The sequence below is a fragment of the Triturus cristatus genome, chromosome 12 (assembly GCF_964204655.1).
Source record: "Triturus cristatus chromosome 12, aTriCri1.1, whole genome shotgun sequence".
Lineage (NCBI taxonomy): Eukaryota > Metazoa > Chordata > Amphibia > Caudata > Salamandridae > Triturus > Triturus cristatus.
This window is the reverse complement of record NC_140595.1, coordinates 823,070,858-823,089,044: the sequence shown is the minus strand read 5'-3', so window position 1 is coordinate 823,089,044 and position 18,187 is coordinate 823,070,858. Positions and strand designations below refer to the sequence as shown.

Sequence of the window (18,187 nt, the reverse complement as noted above, 5' to 3'; positions counted from 1 at the left end):
ACCTGTCGCAGACACCATTACCTTTCCTTCTCCCTCCTTTTTCTGCCCTCTGTTCTGCCTTTTCCTGCTCGTTTCTTCGATCTTTCCGCCATTTCCCCAAGACCTGTTTTTCTTTCTTTAAAAAAAAATATATTTTTATTGCAAACTTGCTCATCACAGAACGAATAACATCATGGCGCATCGACTCATCGCACATACATGGTGGCATTTGAATGACAAGAAGTTAAACTAAGTTCATTTAAACCTTAGGACCCAGAAAGGCGCTTTTAGGGCCCATCAGTGGTATCGAGTCCACCCACCCCTCTGCCTGCCCTAGGAGGGTCAAACCCGCACCCAATATGACGAGTCCAGCTTTCTCGCATCGGTGGCAAAGCTCGGCCTTGCCCCGCTGAGCTGTCCCTGGATAGTCACCTCCGGCTGCCTATCCGGTATGCCTCGGGGAACCGGGGAACGGAAGGACATCTCTGCCCAGCAACACGTGAATCTCCGAGCAAAGAAAGAACCCCTGCTCGGTTCAGGGAGATGGAGGGAGGGAGGAATGGATGGATGGATGGGTGCATGGATGGGTGCATGGATGGATGGATGGATGGATGGATGGATCATTCATTGTCGGTTGGCACGGGGAGATTTAGTGATTTGCCCAGAATCACAGGATCTTGAGGCGCAGTTTGCTCACAAGGGTCCTCTGTGAGGCTGTTTCCTGCAGCCAGGGCACAATGTGGGCGAGGAGGTTGGGTCACTGGCTGGCCCACCCACTCTGCGTGAGGGTGCGAGGTTTTAGGCTGCCTCTGTGGGGTGCACCCTAATAGGGGTTGTGGGTTATTTGACCCACCCTAGGTTAGGGCACGAGATGTAACATATAAAGTAATGTATCTTAGCCTTAAAGGGGGACGCAGATCCTGCCCTGGGAGTGCCCCGAGGTATGAACACAACCGAGCCATAAAGTGTATTTATGAAATGGCACTGCTGTTGAATCAAGCCTACCTTACGGGTTTCCCCTTGTCAAGCACTAATATAGTTAGCACAATCGCTGGATTGTAAGGGATGCTCTCCCTAATTCTCTCAAATTGAGTGGCCTGTCCCTGTTCTCCTTTAATTCCTTTCTAACCTTAACTTGACTTTACAATTAATATGTCAGACCATGCACCTCTATACTCAGATGAATACATAAAGAAGATCTGCGAAGGCCCTTCCCTATTTACTGATACAGCTGACAACACTGCTAGTCCAAATATTTCCCTGTCAGAACAACTAGAAAAATGTAAGAAAAAGCAGATACGTCTCCAACTCATGGTTCGTATGTTAACTGAATACCTTAAAGCCGATATCATTCCAGTGGGGCTCCAAGTGAGAAATATTCCTGGTATATTCACGGATAACCCCAAATACATTAACAACTTCAGCTATATTGGCACAACGTGCTCTAGACATTGGTTAGTCCTGGGTATCGATATTGCAACTGAAACACTAACGACACTCAATGAGGAACTGACTGAGATTGAGAAACAGATAAAAGACTCTAGTTCAGTTACTGAGGCCAAGAAATTGATTGAATCTGTTCAAAAATCCGCTGATGAATTCCAGAGAATTGAACAAAACAAGAAATCTCTCAAAGTAAAGAAGGATATCAAAGCATATTCAGTTGAACGTACATACCCCTACCTTCAAAAAGACTTTTACACCAACAGATCTTACTCCAATCCGCAGAACAACAGACCTTGGGGTCGTTTCAACAAACGGAATACCCTTGTTGGCTTCTCAGACACCTCAGCAGAATCCTCCGATAACTCTGACCCAGGTGAGGGCCCTAGTACTTCCTCCAGAAATCAGAATTTTTTAGGCAGAGGCCAGACAGAACCATCGAGACGGGGGCGAGTCAAACGGGCACAGAGATGGTACAACCAACCCGGCGAACGGCAGACCAGACAGAAGTTTTACCAATGGTAAACTCCGCCACGACCGCCACCTCACAATTGGCAACTATTCCCATTTTCAATCTGTCATCACATAACCTACTTGACACTGAATTATCTCTGCTTAGTAAAGGACTCTCTTTTGTCCCCACCACGCATCCTAACTATCTTGACCTTCATGCTGAGCTACTTAGATTTTTCAGACGCCTCCGTCTGCATGCCTATTTTTTGAATAATGCCACACCTCAACCGACGGCATTTACACCATTCCGTCCCCCTTCAACCTTTTTTCCAACGTCAAGCATGGTACCGGTGGAAATCGTCACCTTTGAAAAGATGGTACTCAAAGACCTCAATGCCTTGAAAGACACAAAAAAGTTTATTCCATTTAACATAACCCTTCCGGAAAAGAAAGCTATTGAATCCCTTAAAAATAACAACTCCATTATCATTAAATCCGCAGATAAGGGGGGAGGTATAGTTTTACAAGAACTGACTGATTACAAAGCAGAGGTATTCCGCCAACTACACAACACTGAACACTACTGCAGACTTCCTAGAGACCCCACAACTGAATTACAGGCTCTTATACTTCAAATTACTACTGAAGGAAGAGATGAAGGTTTTCTTAGCTCTAAAGAACTCCAATTTCTCAATGCCAAATCACCCAGAACACCGGTAATTTACACTCTTCCAAAAATACACAAACACCTTACCACTCCCCCCGGCCGCCCTATAGTCTCTGGTTGCGGCTCTATTCTAGAACCGCTAGGCCAGTATGTCAACTATTTTATAAAAGACTCCGTACCCCAGACTCAATGCTATATTAGAGACAGCATGGACATGATCAATTTGATCGAGCACCATCCATTTGATCCTTCTGAGCACCTCCTATGTACCCTTGACGTGGAATCACTTTATACCAATATTCCACAGCCCTTTGCCCTCAGAGTTATCCATCAAATTCTTGAATCTAGACCAAGGCCACATGGAGTCCCCACATTATTTATTCTGAAATTACTTGAGATTTGCCTCACTAGGAACTTCTTCTGTTTTGATGACGTATTTTTCCAGCAGGTCAAAGGCACGTCGATGGGCGCTATTTTTGCCCCGAACTTGGCCATTCTGTGCATGGATTTTCTCGAAACTACCACCATTTTGTCACCCACTAACCCCTTTATATCTGGCATCAAAATATGGCGTCGATATATTGACGATGTTTTTCTAATCTGGCACAATAGTACTGACTCACTGACCAATTTCCAACACTGGCTTAATAACAACTGCCTAGGTCTCCAGTTCACACTCTCCACTGACTCCTCATCCATTCCCTTCCTTGATTTGACCATATACCACTCTGAAGGTGAGCTTCTCACCAAACTCTACAGGAAGCCCACCGAACGGAATACATTGCTTAGATATGAGAGTAATCACCCTAGGGCCTTGAGGGACTCTTTACCATACTCTCAATTTTTGCGCATTCGGCGCAACTGCTTTTCAAAAGAAAATTACTTCACCGAGGCCTCGGTCCTGTCTGAAAAACTCAAAGCACGAGGTTACCCCAAGCGACTTGTTCGCAACGCCCAGAAACGGGCCTGGTATTGCCCCAGGGAAACTCTGCTCACACCCAACCCCAAGAAAGAAACCAAAAGAATTGTCTGTGTCACCACCTTCTCTGTCATCTCTAATCAGATGCGGAAATCTGTTCTGAAACACTGGCCCATATTGAATGCGGGCAATCTCAATCTGGAAAGACCACTATTTGCCTTCCGCAAAAACCGCAATTTAAAAGACCACCTAGTGCGCGCTGCAATCCCCAAAAAAACATCTCCTACAACTCTTAATGCATGTTGGGGTCTCACGCCATTACTGGGACACGCAAAATGTGGCAATTGTAATTTATGTGATCTGACCTTAGAAGGTAAATCTTTTTCTTTTGGTGACATTACTATTAATTCTAATGGTTTCTCAAATTGCAACACATGTAATGTGGTTTATTTGATTCAGTGCCCATGCAAGAAAAACTATATAGGGCAGACTACCCAGAAGATAAAAACGAGGATCGGTCAACACCGCAGCAGGATTCGCTGCAATGTCCCTAATGCACCACTGGTCGAACATTTCAAACAGGCTAATCACCAGGACAAGGACATTAAATGGACTGTTCTACGAGTCATCAAGCTGCCACCAAGAGGTGGCGATCTGGCACAAATCCTGAATAAAGAAGAGCTGAAACTTATTATTCTACTTGATACTATTCGCAATGGTCTAAACAGAAATGAGGACTGGCTTTCTCTCATTTAGACGCTTCCGAAAAAATTTTGTTTCCAAAAATTTTGTTTCAGAATATTCTGTGACTTGTTCCTTGCCTGTATAAAATGTGAAAGTTTGATATTGTTTTAACTTAACCTCGTATGGTTTTTACTTATTCTCGTTCTGTTCTTTCCATTCACCTGAATCACACAACACTGACCCAACATGTCTGCCGTCTATTCACTTAGTTTAATCACATCCCAGCGCAGCCGGCACTTCCTATCACATGACCTAGGCCTGGCTGTCACGTGTCTCCTGTGGTTTCCTTATACCAAACCAGCCGAGGCAGGCACTACCAACTGGCGATCGTGCAGTTCCCCCTTGATACTGGTGAGTGCCCTAGCCGTTTGGTCTTGTTGTCCTCGACCATGTTACTTTCACCCCTAACTCCCACGCTACGTCTTTCCACAGGCGGACCTTGGATTCTCAGGCCGTTATGTTGGGTAGTTGGTCGTTCTCTTAATTCCCACAACAAGCTGGAGCCCACAATTGGTGAGTCCCCTTCCCTCCTTCCGCCCCTCCCGAATTGGGTAGTTCCGGTTATAACCTTTTTCCGTTCTTAGTTTTCAGCTTAACCGCCATGGTATAATTCTGGCCGATTGATCCGCGTAACCACTGGAACTGTGTGCAATTAATCTAGAGGTGGTTCGTCTCCGGAATGGGTTAGTTTCCCGCCATCCTTACGCTTTTCAGTCACGACGTTACCGGCTCACCTTAGTCCTTACGTCCATCTGACTGCTCACTTAACTCGATCATGCACTAGTTCACCGTACAACGATACCTTGGCACGGTTGACCACACGCCCCATTACGGACCATTGCTAGTCCCTCACGTGCACTTTTGCAACTTACAGTCTGAACGCGCGGTCTTGCCTCGATCATTCGGTTAATTCACCAGTTACTTCCTTCACTTCAACAACCAACCACTTGTTGTGTTCCTCACGTATGGCATGCCGTGCATGGTAACTGGCACCATTGATTCTTCTCAGTAATGTTAGGTTTTTAATTTACCTCTCCTTTCTCCTTTTTTCCTTTCCATTCTCACAGGAATTGTAAAATCAGGCTTTTATTCCTTCTAGTCCTGATGATGATCTATGTATTGTTTGAATAGATCGAAACGTCGTCGACCCCATGTACAAACATGCATTTTAAACGCATTTGTTAAAAATTGTGCATGACATTGTACCTTTAAGAAAGCTTGCCCTTGTATCTCGAACTGGCTAAAAGCTTCATTCTTCAGCCTGATGTATGTTTCTTTTGTTTGACTGTCTGTACCTTTTGTTCAGATGTTAAGGACACAGGACTGTGTCCCACTCTACAATCTATTGTATGTCAGAAAATAATTCTATTGATTATTAAAACTTCAATGCCCGGCTGGGCATTGTACAAGTAATATAGAGCCGATTCTGGTCTATATTTATCGCATGCTTTATTGTTTTTGAAGGACCTCCTGTTTTTCAAATTAGTTGAATCAAGCGACATTAAACTGCAATGTAGTCTGGCTCAGTGCCATTGCCCACAGCGCAGTTATGACTCCCAGGGCTCTGCGCCAACATCTCTGCCTGTGCCGGCCAGTACCTGGTCCCTGCGCCAGCATCTTAGCCTGTGCCAACATCACTGCTGTTGCGCTTGCACTAGCATACCTGCCTGCACATAATCCCTGTGCAAGCATTTCCACCTGCACCAGGATTTTGCACAAGTCTTTGCACCCTGTCCAGGCATCAACATTTTTACCACACTTTGTAGGCGCAGCAACACGTCTACCTGTGCCCAGTCTGTCCGCTAATTTAACCCACTGGATCCTGTGCTAGCATCTCTGCCAGCACTCGGTCCTTTTACCAGCATCTCTACCCGCAGTCGGTCTCTGCCCGCACTCTGTCCTTTCACCAGCATCTCTACCTGCACTCGGTCTCTGCCTGCACTCTGTCCTTTCACCAGCATCTCTGCCTGCACTCGGTCCTTTCACCAGCATCTCTGCCCGCGCTCGACCCTTTCACCAGCATCTCTGCCCGCGCTCGATCCTTTCTCCAGCATCTCTCCCTGCACTCGGACCCTTCTCCAGCATCTCTACCTGCACTCGGTCCTTTCTCCAGCATCTCTACCTGCACTCGGTCCTTTCTCCAGCATCTCTACCTGCACTCGGTCCTTTCTCCAGCATCTCTACCTGCACTCGGTCCTTTCTCCAGCATCTCTACCTGCACTCGGTCCTTTCACCAGCATCTCTGCCCGCATTCTGTCCTTTCACCAGCATCTCTACCTGCACTCGGTCCTTTCACCAGCATCTCTGCCCGCAGCTGGTCCTTTCACCAACATCTCTACCTGCACTCGATCCTTTCTCCAGCATCTCTGCCTGCACTCTGTCCTTTCACCAACATCTCTACCTGCACTCGATCCTTTCACCAGCATCTCTGCCTACGCTCGATCCTTTCACCAGCATCTCTACCTGCGCTTGGTCCTTTCTCCAGCATCTGTGCCTGCACTCGGTCTTTTCACCAGCATCTCTACCTGTGCTTGGTCCTTTCTCCAGAATCTCTACCTGCACTCGATCCTTTCACCAGCATCTCTGCCTACGCTTGATCCTTTCACCAGCATCTCTACCTGCACTCGGTCCTTTCACCAGCATCTCTGCCTGCGCTCGATCCTTTCACCAGCATCTCTGCCTGCGCTCGATCCTTTTACCAGCATCTCTGCCTACGCTCGATTGTTTCACCAGCATCTCTACCTGCACACGATCCTTTCACCAGCATCTCTGCCTACGCTCGATCCTTTCACCAGCATCTCTACCTGCGCTTGGTCCTTTCTCCAGCATCTGTGCCTGCACTCGGTCCTTTCACCAGCATCTCTACCTGTGCTTGGTCCTTTCTCCAGCATCTCTACCTGCACTCGATCCTTTCACCAGCATCTCTGCCTACGCTTGATCCTTTCACCAGCATCTCTATCTGCACTCAGTCCTTTCACCAGCATCTCTGCCCGCAATCGGTCCTTTCACCAGCATCTCTGCCCGCAGTCAGTCCTTTCACCAGCATCTCTGCCCGCACTCGGTTCTTTCTCCAGCATCTCTACCTGTGCTCGGTCCTTTCTCCAGAGTCTCTGCCTGCGCTCAGTCCTTTCCCCAGCATCTCTGCCTACGCGCGATCTTTTCACCAGCATCTCTACATGCACTCGGTTCTTTCGCCAGCATCTCTGCATGTACTCTACCCTTTCACCAGCATCTCTGCCCGTACTCTGTCCTTTCACCAGTATCTCTGCCCGCACTCTGTCCTTTCACCAGCATCTCTACCTGCACTCGGTCTCTGCCCGCACTCAGTCCTTTCACCAGCATCTCTGCCCGCACTGTGTCCTTTCACCAGCATCTCGAACTGCTCTCGGTCCTTTCGCCAGCATCTCTGCCCGCACTCTGTCCTTTCACCAGCATTTCTGCCCGCACTCTGTCCTATCTCCAGCATCTCTGTCTGCACCTGGTTCTTTCACCAGCATCTCTGCCTACGCTCGATCCTTTCACCAGCATCTCTGCCTGCACTCGGCCCTTTCGTCAGCATCTCTACCTGCACTCGGTCCTTTCGCCAGCATCTCTGTATGTACTCTACCCTTTCACCAGCATCTCTACCTGCACTCGGTCTCTGCCCGCACTCTCTCCTTTCACCAGCATCTCTACCTGCACTCAGGCTCTGCCTGCACTCTGTCCTTTCACCAGCATCTCTGCCCGCACTGTGTCCTTTCACCAGCATCTCTACCTGCACTCAGGCTCTGCCTGCACTCTGTCCTTTCACCAGCATCTCTGCCCGCACTGTGTCCTTTCACCAGCATCTCGAACTGCACTCGGTCCTTTCACCAACATCTCTGCCCGCACTCGGTCCTTTCGCCAGCATCTCTGCCCGCACTCTGTCCTTTCACCAGCATCTCTGCCCACACTCTGTCCTTTCACCAACATCTCTACCCACACTCTATCCTTTCACCAGCATCTCTTCCCGCGCTCGGTCCTCTCGCCAGCATCTCTGCCCGCGCTCGGTCCTCTCGCCAGCATCTCTGCTCGCACTCGGTCCTTTCACCAGCATCACTGCGTGCACTCGGTCCTTTCACCAGCATCTCTGCCCGCACTCGGTCCTTTTCCAAGCATCTCTGCCCGCACTCGGTCCTTTCACCAGCATCTCGGCATGTACTCTACACTTTCACCATTCTCTCTACCCGCACTCTACCCTTTCACCAGCATCTCTACCTGCTCTCGGTCCTTTCACCAGCATCTCTACCTGCTCTCAGTCCTTTCACCAGCATCTCTACCTGCGCTTGGTCCTTTCTCCAGCATCTGTGCCTGCACTCTGTCTTTTCACCAGCATCTCTACCTGTGCTTGGTCCTTTCTCCAGAATCTCTACCTGCACTCGATCCTTTCACCAGCATCTCTGCCTACGCTTGATCCTTTCACCAGCATCTCTACCTGCACTCGGTCCTTTCACCAGCATCTCTGCCTGCGCTCGATCCTTTCACCAGCATCTCTGCCTGCGCTCGATCCTTTCACCAGCATCTCTGCCTACGCTCGATTGTTTCACCAGCATCTCTACCTGCACTTGATCCTTTCACCAGCATCTCTGCCTACGCTCGATCCTTTCACCAGCATCTCTATCTGCGCTTGGTCCTTTCTCCAGCATCTGTGCCTGCACTCGGTCCTTTCACCAGCATCTCTACCTGTGCTTGGTCCTTTCTCCAGCATCTCTACCTGCACTCGATCCTTTCACCAGCATCTCTGCCTACGCTTGATCCTTTCACCAGCATCTCTACCTGCACTCAGTCCTTTCACCAGCATCTCTGCCCGCAATCGGTCCTTTCACCAGCATCTCTGCCCGCAGTCGGTCCTTTCACCAGCATCTCTGCCCGCACTCGGTTCTTTCTCCAGCATCTCTACCTGTGCTCGGTCCTTTCTCCAGCGTCTCTGCCTGCGCTCGGTCCTTTCCCCAGCATCTCTGCCTACGCGCGATCTTTTCACCAGCATCTCTACATGCACTCGGTCCTTTCGCCAGCATCTCTGAATGTACTCTACCCTTTCACCAGCATCTCTGCCCGTACTCTGTCCTTTCACCAGTATCTCTGCCCGCACTCTGTCCTTTCACCAGCATCTCTACCTGCACTCGGTCTCTGCCCGCACTCAGTCCTTTCACCAGCATCTCTGCCCGCACTGTGTCCTTTCACCAGCATCTCGAACTGCTCTCGGTCCTTTCGCCAGCATCTCTGCCCGCACTCTGTCCTTTCACCAGCATTTCTGCCTGCACTCTGTCCTATCTCCAGCATCTCTGCCTGCACTTGGTTCTTTCACCAGCATCTCTGCCTACGCTCGATCCTTTCACCAGCATCTCTGCCTGCACTCGGTCCTTTCGTCAGCATCTCTACCTGCACTCGGTCCTTTCGCCAGCATCTCTGTATGTACTCTACCCTTTCACCAGCATCTCTACCTGCACTCGGTCTCTGCCCGCACTCTGTCCTTTCACCTGCATCTCTACCTGCACTTGGTCTCTGCCTGCACTCTGTCCTTTCACCAGCATCTCTGCCCGCACTGTGTCCTTTCACCAGCATCTCGAACTGCACTCGGTCCTTTCACCAACATCTCTGCCCGCACTCGGTCCTTTCGCCAGCATCTCTGCCCGCACTCTGTCCTTTCACCAGCATCTCTGCCCGCACTCTGTCCTTTCACCAACATCTCTACCCACACTCTATCCTTTTCACCAGCATCTCTTCCCACGCTCGGTCCTCTCGCCAGCATCTCTGCCCGCGCTCGGTCCTCTCGCCAGCATCTCTGCCCGCACTCGGTCCTTTCACCAGCATCACTGCCTGCACTCGGTCCTTTCACCAGCATCTCTGCCCGCACTCGGTCCTTTTCCAAGCATCTCTGCCCGCACTCGGTCCTTTCACCAGCATCTCGGCATGTACTCTACACTTTCACCATTCTCTCTACCCGCACTCTACCCTTTCACCAGCATCTCTACCTGCTCTCGGTCCTTTCACCAGCATCTCTACCTGCTCTCAGTCCTTTCACCAGCATCTCTACCTGCTCTCGGTCATTTCACCAGCATCTCTACCTGGCCTCGGTCTTTTCACCAGCATCTCTACCTGCTCTCGGTCCTTTCACCAGCATCTCTGCCCTCACTCAGTCCTTTCACCAGCATCTCTACCTGCTCTCGGTCCTTCCGGTAGCATCTTTACCTGCTCTCGGTCCTTTCACCAGCATCTCTACCTGCTCTCGGTCCTTTCACCAGCATCTCTGCCCTCACTCAGTCCTTTCACCAGCATCTCTACCTGCTCTCGGTCCTTTCAGTAGCATCTCTACCTGTTCTCGGTCCTTTCACCAGCATCTCTACCTGCCCTCGGTCCTTTCACCAGCATCTCTACCTGCACTCTGTCCTTTCACCAGCATCTCTGCCCTCACTCAGTCCTTTCACCAGCATCCCTACCTGCTCTCGGTCCTTTCACCAGCATCTCTACCTGCCCTCGGTCCTTTCTCCAGCATCTTTACCTGCACTCGGTCCTTTCACCAGCATCTCTGCCCGCAATCGGTCCTTTCACCAGCATCTCTGCCCGCAGTCGGTCCTTTCACCAGCATCTCTGCCCGCACTCGGTTCTTTCTCCAGCATCTCTACCTGTGCTCGGTCCTTTCTCCAGCGTCTCTGCCTGCGCTCGGTCCTTTCCCCAGCATCTCTGCCTACGCACGATCTTTTCACCAGCATCTCTACATGCACTCGGTCCTTTCGCCAGCATCTCTGCATGTACTCTACCCTTTCACCAGCATCTCTGCCCGTACTCTGTCCTTTCACCAGTATCTCTGCCCGCACTCTGTCCTTTCACCAGCATCTCTACCTGCACTCGGTCTCTGCCCGCACTCAGTCCTTTCACCAGCATCTCTGCCCGCACTGTGTCCTTTCACCAGCATCTCGAACTGCTCTCGGTCCTTTCGCCAGCATGTCTGCCCGCACTCTGTCCTTTCACCAGCATTTCTGCCTGCACTCTGTCCTATCTCCAGCATCTCTGCCTGCACTTGGTTCTTTCACCAGCATCTCTGCCTACGCTCGATCCTTTCACCAGTATCTCTGCCTGCACTCGGTACTTTCGTCAGCATCTCTACCTGCACTCGGTCCTTTCGCCAGCATCTCTGTATGTACTCTACCCTTTCACCAGCATCTCTACCTGCACTCGGTCTCTGCCCGCACTCTGTCCTTTCACCTGCATCTCTACCTGCACTTGGTCTCTGCCTGCACTCTGTCCTTTCACCAGCATCTCTGCCCGCACTGTGTCCTTTCACCAGCATCTCGAACTGCACTCGGTCCTTTCACCAACATCTCTGCCCGCACTCGGTCCTTTCGCCAGCATCTCTGCCCGCACTCGGTCCTTTCGCCAGCATCTCTGCCCGCACTCTGTCCTTTCACCAGCATCTCTGCCCGCACTCTGTCCTTTCACCAACATCTCTACTCACACTCTATCCTTTCACCAGCATCTCTTCCCGCGCTCGGTCCTCTCGCCAGCATCTCTGCCCGCACTCGGTCCTCTCGCCAGCATCTCTGCCCACACTCGGTCCTTTGACCAGCATCACTGCCTGCACTCGGTCCTTTCACCAGCATCTCTGCCCGCACTCGGTCCTTTTCCAAGCATCTCTGCCCGCACTCGGTCCTTTCACCAGCATCTCGGCATGTACTCTACACTTTCACCATTCTCTCTACCCGCACTCTACCCTTTCACCAGCATCTCTACCTGCTCTCGGTCCTTTCACCAGCATCTCTACCTGCTCTCAGTCCTTTCACCAGCATCTCTAACTGCTCTCGGTCATTTCACCAGCATCTCTACCTGGCCTCGGTCTTTTCACCAGCATCTCTACCTGCTCTCGGTACTTTCACCAGCATCTCTGCCCTCACTCAGTCCTTTCACCAGCATCTCTACCTGCTCTCGGTCCTTCCGGTAGCATCTTTACCTGCTCTCGGTCCTTTCACCAGCATCTCTACCTGCTCTCGGTCCTTTCACCAGCATCTCTGCCCTCACTCAGTCCTTTCACCAGCATCTCTACCTGCTCTCGGTCCTTTCAGTAGCATCTCTACCTGTTCTCGGTCCTTTCACCAGCATCTCTACCTGCCCTCGGTCCTTTCACCAGCATCTCTACCTGCTCACGGTCCTTTCACCAGTATCTCTGCCCTCACTTGGTCCTTTCACCAGCATCTCTACCTGCCCTCGGTCCTTTCACCAGCATCTTTACCTGCACTCGGTCCTTTCACCAGCATCTCTGCCCTCACTCAGTCCTTTCACCAGCATCTCTACCTGCTCTCGGTCCTTTCAGTAACATCTCTACCTGCCCTCGGTCCTTTCACCAGCATCTGTGTCTGCACTTGATCGTTTCGCCAGTACCGGGACTCGGCGGCAGTCAGACTCACTCTTACCTATCCATTGCTGTGACTCTGTATGGGCCTCTATAATACGTTTTATTTGCAGGGATATCGTTTTCAGTGTTGCCTGTAAGCCTCTCTTAGTTGCATGGGCAAGTATTATGTTACACTTTCTGTACATTAACCTTCCACAACTCAGCTCCTCCTCCTCCTAATAGTCACCGTCTTTAACCTTGCCTTTGAACATGTACAGCTGCCTTTCGACTAGGTTTGCACTATATAAATGCCCTATACATACATACATTTACTTGTGTTAAGAACTGTGGCCCTTATGTAAGTGTCTGTCATAGAGCAGGAAAGCGCAGCAGGGGGTGGAACAGGAGCTGGTTGAAGCTCAGGCGGCTCTGCTCGTGTGGTCTGGCACCAGCAGAAGTTAGATACATATCCCTGACCTTACAGATGGCATCGGTGGCATGTTGAACCCAGAGTCCAATTCAAGATGGCCGCCGTGAAGCTGCACGCTTCATAAAGGTGTCAGAACTAAGCCTGCTCTAGCACTGAGGTCTACCTCCTACAGCTCTGCACATTTCCCTGCCCACCCCCCATTCCTCAGACACATCAAGAAGAGCACTTGTTGGGGGTACTGGAGGGTGCTAAGGTATGCAGGAGCCTGTCTGTTTATTTAGCATGGCGGGCGCACCTAAGCAAAGCTCTGAACCGTTGTTATTCTCCCAGCCAGCATTGATTGTCCATTAATCAACTCGGATTCTTCCACCGGGAGGAGGGAGGGTTGCTTATCATTTTAATGGAGATTCCCCTGAGAGAAAACTAGGATTACAGTTAAGAAACCATTCCTCCTCTCTCAGGGGATCTCTATTGATAATCGTATGCCCTGAATAGAGTAGCAAGCCCATCCCTACAAACTGCGGTGGAATAGAAAAGAGACGACCCGTAGAGAAAACAAAGTGAATAGATTCCTCGGGGCAGCCTATCCCACTCGAGCATCTGTTCGCGCATCTGAGTCTAGACAATAGTGTTTGGTAAAAATGTGAACTGATCCGCCGTAGAGCTGCTTAGCATATTTCAGCTATGTGAATATTCCTCATTAAAGCAGCTGGAGCTGCTTTCCCTCTGGTGGGATGAGCTTTTGATTTACCTGACATCATTCGATTGGCTTCCTGGTAGCATAACAATATGCAAGACACTATCCTCCTGGATAGAGTTTGTTTAGAAGTGGCTAAACCTGTACGAAGAGGGCCTTAGTTTACAATTAATTGATTGGACTTGCGTATGTCTTTTTTGTTTGTCTAGATGAAACTTTAAGAGTCTCCTAACATTTAAAGTGTGGGGAGTTCTTTCTGCTGGAGTCGTAGGGTGCTGAAAGAAAGTAGGCATAAAAATGGAGTTGTTAATGTGAAAATCCGAAACACCACCATACGGCTATGGAACCCTGTATATTGTATTGTATTGTAATTGGTCTGTGAGAGCGTAAAGCTTGAATCTCACTAACCCTACTTGCTGACCTATAGCCACTAGGAAAGCAGCCTTCCAAGAACGGTGTAATGAGGCTTTACAGATGGGCTTGAAAGGAGATTGCATGAGACGTGAGAGAACTATTTTCAATTCCCAAGGAGGGGAGGGATGATGTATAGGAGGGAGAACTTTCTTTAAACCCTCTAGGAAGTCTTTAATAACAGGGACTTTGAAAACATTGGATTGTGAAGGACCTTTCCTATAAGCAGTAATCGCTGCCAAATGGACTTTAATAGACGAGAATTGTAAGCCGTATTTGGCCAGGTAAAGCAATTATAGAAGTATAGCTTTCTCTTGGCATGTCGTTTGATCAAAGTTCTTGTCAGGGCACCAGACACAGTATCTCTTCCTTTTAAAAGAACGAGCTGAACTCGGGCATTTAGCCTCTGTGAGAATGTTCGTGTTAACTTGTGGCAGATTTAAATGTTCATATTGTATGAGCTCAGGGGCCATGCTGCCAAACTTGAGATTGGGAGGAGTCATCTGACCTCCGAACTTCATGAGAAGGTACGATCTGTATGGCAGCTTTATGTGTGAATGCTCCAACATGTGGAGAAGGGCTGTGAACCTCCATTGATGGCGCCTTTTTGGAGCTATCAAAATCATTCTGGCCTTCGAGTAGGACAGCTTGATGATTACTGATGGAATTAGAGGAATTAGGAAAAGTTTAGAGAAATTTGCCAGACCAGTCGATCCATAGGGCATTCCCTAATGTCCCTGGTTGATAATACCTTGAGTCGAAGTTTGGGCATTTTTTTGTTTTGTGCGGTTGCGAATAAATCAATGTGAAGAAAGCCCACATGCAGAAGATATTTTGAACAACGTTGTCATGTAGAACCTTTTTTTTTTTTTTTTTAAAGAATCCTGCGTAGGGAGTCTGCTTGAAGATTCTGTACCCCTGGAAGATGGGTTGCAGTGATTCTCAGATCTCTGGCTAGCAGCCAATTCCATATTGGTTACGCTCCCAGTGACGAGGCTTTGGACCTTGTTCCCCTTTGCTTGTTCAGGTAGTACATTGTTGTCGTGTTGTCTGTCTGAATAAGAAGGGGTTTCAGCTTGAAGGGTAGTGGGAAAGATTTCAACTCCAAATGAACGGCTCATAGTTCCAGGAGATGAATGTGATAAGTCATTTCTTTCGTGGGTCATGTTCCCTGAATTTGCAGGTCACCCATGTGCACTCCCCCACCTCACAGAGAGCCATCTGTCACTGTTGTCTGAGAGGGAAAATCCTGATGAAAAGGCACCACCATTTGAGGGATTGCCTCGCTTTGAGGTAAAGTGTGATCTTGTCTTCCCAGTTGCCTGAGCATTGACTCCACTGGTCCTCCAGACATTCTTGTGGTGGTCTGATCTGGAGACAGACATTTGGTGTCAGTAATATGCAAGATGCCATCTAGTCTAGAAGAGATGACACTTTGCTCTCCTTTGGATGGGAGGCTTTCATGAAAGATTCACATTTCAGACGTACGGATGACTGTCTCTACTTTTGCCTTTAAGGCTGGTTGCTAGTCTCCTTTGAAGATTTAAGGATACATTTGATGTAATGCTAGCATTCTGAACTTGTCTCCCCGTATCCATTTATTTGCGACTTTCATATCTACTATGGGTCTGAATTCGTTTTTGGGAAATTTTCACCAAAAGTTATGGGAATAAATCCCCGTACCTCGTTGTTTGGGAGGGACGAGCTCCATCGTGTGCTTCTGCAGAAGGATGTTCACGTCCGATCTCAGCATTTGCAGATGTTGATTGGATGATTTTGGTCGAATATTTGGTGGAGGGCTGGAGAATCCTAACAATAACCATTCTGTACAATATTCAGAACCCAGGGACTTTTGTGCTGGACTTTCATTCTGTTAGATATTGGGAAATACTTCCCCCTACCGCAGTGGGTAGAGGACTGACCCTCTCTTCGCTCATGCGACGCCCCACCTCCAGACTGCACCTCCTGCTGTCCGCTTCGCTCCCCCGTTCCATGAATGCTAATCTTCTCCCAGTCTTAAGGGTACGCCTGGAAAAGGTCCTGCAGTGTTGGCATCTGTTAGGGATGTGGCTGTCAGGACGGCAGATGATACAGACGTCACGAGCATCTGTTTTGTACTTTTCTGAAACAGGCAGTGTATTTGTCAAATAAAGATGGCATTTTATTGGAGTAGAAAAAAATCCTGTCAGAAAATGACAGAAAATGGATATGTTGAGATCCGTCAAATAAAGGTGTTGACAAAAATTTCTCGGTGAACTTTTTGAAGAAAAAGGCTAAAAAGAAAGGCTGAGCTCGGTGCTCCAAGATCCTGTCACCAGGAGCCAGAAAAAGAACTGAGGTAACTGCCACCTACTGGGCATGATGGGATACTGCTGGCTCTGAGCCCTTAAAGGCACAGACTCTCTTTTCATATCTGCAGAGTTGCCGCCTATAAGTTTACCGTGTCCTCTTCCTTCTTCATCATGTATCTTTAGGAAATGTTTGTGAATGTGGTTTATAAGGACAAAGGATGCAATGCCAGCTAATTATTCCTGTCTTTTTAAATTATTATATATTAACCCATTTTTAAATGCAAATTAAATCAATTTGCCAATGTAGCCACGACTGCAAAATCTTTATTAAATGAAGTGTTTATCCAGGCCTCACTAAAGAAAAGCAAACATATACCTTTAAAAAATATATTGTACAGAAGTGCTCCGGGATCCCTGCACATTTTCTTTCCTGAGTTTTATACAGCACAAACTTGATCTGAAGGTATCAGATATCAAAGTGCTTTACATGAGCACCAGTTGCGTTACACAAGGACACAATCATTTTTGTTTGTATGGGGAGATTAACTGATTTGACCAGAATCACAGGATGTTGAGCGTTGTTGCTGAGACTCGAGCCTGGTTCCCGAGATTTGAGGTTGACTGTCCTATCCGTTAGGCCACATCCTCTCCCCTGCACATGGGTGAGACTATTCAGTGCTTATGATTATCAATGGAGATCGCCCGAGAGAGAATGTAAAGATTAAAAAGAGAAGGATGGGGAACGCCTGTAGCGAAGTCAGAGGGTTCAGAGACAAATTGATAGAGCATAACTGATGATGATTTGTCAGATATAATTTAAGGCAATCATGAGCAGTACGGCAAATGCCTTGTTTGGCTGCTCGAGCTGAGAGGATTGCGTGATCGACTGCATTGAAGGATGCTTACGGGTCCATTAATATCAGGTGGAGAGGCTGCCGGCAGCCTTCGGAAGGTCATCGTCCACGGCTATTAGTGCTGCTTCTGTTGGGATGGAGACTGAAGTTCTCCCGTAATGTTTCTTATCATTTTAGCTGCAGCCAGCACAAGGGTGATAGGATGATCGTTTTGGCGATCCGAATGATCCAAGTTTTTTTTTTTTTTTAAGGTCTAATAATTCCTTAATTAAGATGTCATGGGACCACTCTAGTTTTTAAACATGAGATAATGTCGTTCAACACCTACTTGATGGAAAGAAATATTTTGTGTAACAGATTTGTTAATAAAAAAATCTAAATCGCCTGGCAAGGGACAACAGAAGTGTTCTAGGCAAGGTTTGTCAGTCCTGGTATGATTCGTTGGGTGGGCAGATATCAGGGTCTGGGGGAGTTCTTGAGGTGTCTTGTTGAGATATAGCAGTTCTCATGTTAGTACATTTTGGGGTAAAAAGGAAGGTGGCTCAGCATCAAAGGATTGGGAAACAAGTTCAGGTGGAAAAGATGGAGAAAGAGATCTTTTTTTACAACTCTGAAGAGTTTTTGTTCACTGTTGGATTCAATAGTCTGTGTGGTGTAGTGTTTTGTGTGGCATGGGTACCTATTCGTATGCTAATAACTGGGCTTTGTAAATTGGCTTTGAGTGGGGAATCGCGATGGAGTCTCCATTTTCATTCTGCCTGTTTGGTTCGAGTTTGAGAGATTTTAATGCTTCAGAAAACCAGGGGTCTCCCTTGCGATGCTTCCTGGCTCCTTTCGTTCAGGGGTAGAGTTGCTGGTGAGGGCCCAGTGGTGATTGAGGAAACATGGTTCTTTCACTCTGAAGTAGAGTTCCTAGGTAGTGGCCTAAGTGTTGTTGAGGGGGAGGGTCCTT

At 48.5% G+C, this 18,187-nt stretch overlaps 1 protein-coding gene across 1 annotated transcript in view; it reads left to right on the top strand.

Annotated features, from left to right (window-relative positions):
* Positions 1 to 18,187, top strand: part of LOC146782987 (insulin receptor substrate 1-B-like) — a 308,375-nt gene that overhangs the window by 279,156 nt on the left and 11,032 nt on the right. The gene's annotated exons all lie outside the window — the stretch shown is intronic.